Source organism: Bison bison, unplaced genomic scaffold (genome assembly GCF_000754665.1).
Source record: "Bison bison bison isolate TAMUID 2011002044 unplaced genomic scaffold, Bison_UMD1.0 scf7180017864485, whole genome shotgun sequence".
NCBI classification, from domain to species: domain Eukaryota; kingdom Metazoa; phylum Chordata; class Mammalia; order Artiodactyla; family Bovidae; genus Bison; species Bison bison.
Window position 1 is genome coordinate 1,934,363 of NW_011495045.1, and position 4,212 is coordinate 1,938,574.

General features: G+C 37.9%; 1 protein-coding gene across 1 annotated transcript in view; it reads left to right on the forward strand.

Moving 5' to 3' along the window:
• The window catches only part of DDX10 (DEAD (Asp-Glu-Ala-Asp) box polypeptide 10), a 316,840-nt gene that overhangs the window by 165,161 nt on the left and 147,467 nt on the right, over positions 1-4,212 (forward strand). The window lies entirely within an intron of this gene.

A 4,212-nucleotide genomic window follows, 5' to 3' on the forward strand; every position in this document is an offset into this window, starting at 1 on the left:
GAGTGAGTATACTGTATTTATGTTTTTCCTTCTGGCTCACTTCACTCTGCACAATAGGCTCCAGTTTCATCCACCTCATCAGAACTGATTCAAATGTATTCTTTTTAATGGCTGAGTAATACTCCATTGTGTATATGTACCACAGCTTTCTTATCCATTCATCTGCTGATGCCATTTTTAATTAAGAAAAATGAATGTTTTTCAAGACCTCTCAGGCAACATTGTTTCTGTAGGTATTTAGTCAGCTCTACATATGTAGGCAAGAATGCCTTTGTGACAGCAAGCTGGGCTACTTCTTAATGATTAACAACAGAGTTTGTTTTCTTTTTTTTTCATCAGAGTATAGTTGCTTTAAAATGCTGTATGTGTTAGTTTCTGTTGTATAGCAAAGTGAATCAGCCATATGTGTGTGTGTATATATATACCCTCTTCTGGGATTTCCTTCCCACTTAGGTCATCACAGAGCATTGAGCAGAGTTCCCTGTGCTATACAATCAGTTCTCATTAGTTATCTGTTTTATACATAGTAGTGTATATATGGTGCTTCTTAGGTGGCTCAGTGGTAAAGAATCCACCTGCCATTGCAGGAGATCCAGATTCAGTCTCTGGGTTGGGAAGATCCCCTGGAGGAGGAAATGACAACCCACTCCAGTATTCTTGCCTGAAAAGTCCCATGGACAGTGGAGCCTGGCGGGCTACAGACCATGGGTTCGCAGAGTCAAGAGTCGAACACGACTAAGTGACTGAGTGCCACCATGCACCAGTACATATATACCAGTCCCAGTCTCCCAGTCCATCCCAGTCCCTCACTCCATTGGTATCCATATGTTTGTTCTCTGTCTTTCTGTTTCACACATAAGTTCATCTATACCATTATTCTATATGGTTCAGATATATCATATATATTTCACATATATGTGTTAATAAATAATATTTGAACCATGGTTCAGAAGGAAGGGGACATACATATGTATACTTATGGCAAATTCACATCGATGTCTGGCAGAAACTATCAAAATATTATAAAGTAATTATCCTCCTATTAAAAATAAAATTAAGTAAATAAACTTATTTTAAAAAAGAAACAATACTTGTTTTTCTCCTTCTCTCTCACTTCACTCTGTATGATAGTCTCTGGGTCCATCTGCATCTCTGCAAATGGCACAATTTTTTCCCTTTTTATGGCTAAGTAATATTCCATTGTATGTGTATACCACATTTTCTTAATGATGGATGTTTAGGTTGCTTCCATGTCCTGACTGTTGGAAATAGTGCTGCAGTAACAATGGGGTGCATATTTCTTTATGAATGATGATTTTTCTCTGCATATATGCCCAGGAATGAGATTGCTGAGTCATATGGTAGCTGTAGTTTTAGTTTTTTTAGGAGCCTCCATATTGCTCTCTCTAGTGGCTGTTTCTGTTTGCATTCCACCAACAGCGTAAGAGGAATCTTTTTTCTCCACACCATCGCCAGCATTTATTGTTTGTAGATTTTTTGGTGTATTTTTTAAAAAATTATTTATTTTTTAATTGAGGGATAATTGCTTACAGAATTTTGTTGTTTTCTGTCAGACATCAACAAGAATCAGCCATAGGTACACCCGTGTCCCTTCCCTCCCGAACCTCCCTGCCATCTCCCTCCCCTTCACACTCTTCTAGATTTTGTTATGGAGCCCCTGTTTGAGGTCCCTGAGTCATACAACAAACTCCCACTGGCTATCTGTTTTACATATGGTATTGTGAATTTCCATGTTACTCTCTCCATACATCTCACCCTCTCTCTCCTCCCCTCCTCCCGTGTCCATAAGTCTGTTCTCTATGTCTGTTTCTCCATTGCTGCCCTGCAAATAAATTCATCAGTAACATCTTTCTAGATTCCATACATATGCATCAGTATATGATACTTTTTTTCTCTTTCTGACTTACTTCACTCTGTATAATAGGCTCTAGGTTTGTCTTGTCTCATTAGAACTGACTCAAATGTGTTTCTTTTTATGGCTGAGTAGTATTCCATTATATATATGTAGCACAGCTTTATCCATTCATCTGTTGATGGACATCTAGGTTGCTTCAGTGTTCTAGCAATTGTAAATAGTGCTGCAATGAACATTGGGCTACGTGTGTCCTTTTCAATTTTGGTTTCCTCAAGATATATGCTTAGTAGTGGAATTGCTGGGTCATATGGTGGTTTTATTCTGCTTGTATATTTTGGAAATTAATCCTTTGTCAGTTGTTTCCTTTGCTATTTTTTTTATTTTATTTTATTCCTTTGCTATTATTTTCTCCCATTCTGATGGTTGTCTTTTTGCTTTGCTTATAGTTTCCTTTACTGTGCAAAAGCTTTTAAGTTTAATTAGGTCCCACTTGTTTATTTTTGTTTTTATTTCTGTTACTCTAGGAGGTGGGTCATTGGGGATCTAGCTTTGATTTATGTCATCAAGTGTGCTACCTGTTTTCCTCTAAGAGTTTTATAGTTTCTAGTCTTACATTTAGGTCTTTAATCCATCTCAAGTTTATCTTTATGTATGGCATTAGGAAGTGTTCTAATTTCATTCTTTTACACATAGCTTATTTCCGAGCACCACTTATTGAAGAGGCTATCTTTGCCCAATTGTATATTCTTACCTCTTTTGTCAAAAAAAACAAATGTACCCATAGGTGAGTGCATTTGTCTCTGGGCTCTCCATCTTGTTCCATTGATCTATATTTCTGTCTTTGTGCCAGTACCATACTGTCTTAATGGATGTAGCTTTGTAGTATAGTCTGAAGTCAGGAAGACTGATTCCTCCAGCTCCATTCTTCTTTCTGAAGACTGCTTTTGCTATTTGGGGTCTTTTGTGTTCCATATGAATTGTGAAATTTTTTGTTCTAGTTCTCTAAAAAATGCCATTGGTAATTTGATAGGGATCACATTGAATCTGTAGATTGCATTTGGTAGTATAGTCATTTTCACAATATTGATTTTTCCTACCCAGAAACATGGAATATCTTGCCATCTGTTTATGTCATATTTGATTTCTTTCATTAATCTCTTATAATTTTCCATATACAGTTATTTTGTCTCCTTAGATTTATTCTTAGATACTTTACTCTTTTTGTTGCAATGGTGAATGGGATTGATTTCTTAATTTCTCTTTCTGATTTTTCATTGTTATCATATGGGAATGTAAATGATTTCTGTGTACGGACCTTGTATCCTACGACTGCTGAATTAACTGATTAGCTTTAGTAATTTTCTGATAGTTTCTTCTGGGTTTTCTATGTATAGTATCATGTAATCTGCAAAGAGTTAGAATTTTACTCCTTCTTTTCGGATCTGGATTCATTTCTTTCTCTTCTCTAATTGCTGTACCTAGGACTTCTAAAACTATGTTGAATAGTAGTAATGAGAGTGCACACCCTTGTCTTGTTCCTGATCTTAGAGGGAATGCTTTGTTTTTCAGCATTGAGAGTAATGTTTGTAGATTTTTTGATGATGGCCATTCTGACTGGTGTGAAGTTTTGATTTGCATTTCTCTAATAATTAGTGATGATGAGCATCTTCTCATGTGTTTGTTGTCCACCTGTATGTCTTCTTTGAAGAAGTTTCTATTTAGATCTTCTGTGCATTTTTTGATTGGGTTGTTTCAGGGTTTGTTCTGAATTTCCCAGATCCTGTTTTTATAGATAAGACTTTCTTGTCGTGGGGTCCATCTCTTAACATACTCTGTGGGAACATCAGATCAGATCAGATCAGTCGCTCAGTCATGTCTGACTCTTTGCGACCCCGTGAATCGCAGTACGCCAGGCCTCCCTGTCCATCACCAACTCCCAGAGTTCACTCAGACTCACGTCCATCAAGTCAGTGATGCCATCCAGCCATCTCATCCTCTGTCGTCCCCTTCTCCTCTTGCCCCCAATCCCTCCCAGCATCAGAGCCTTTTCCAATGAGTCAACTCTTCACATGAGGTGGCCAAAGTACTGGAGTTTCAGCTTTAGCATCATTCCTTCCAAAGAAATCCCAGGGCTGATCTCCTTCAGAATGGACTGGTTGGATCTCCTTGCAGTCCAAGGGACTTGCAAGAGTCTTCTCCAACACCACAGTTCAAAAGCATCAATTCTTCGGCACTCAGCCTTCTTCACAGTCCAACTCTCACATCCATACATGACCACAGGAAAAACCATAGCCTTGACTAGATGGACCTTTGTTGGCAAAGTAATGTCTCTGCTT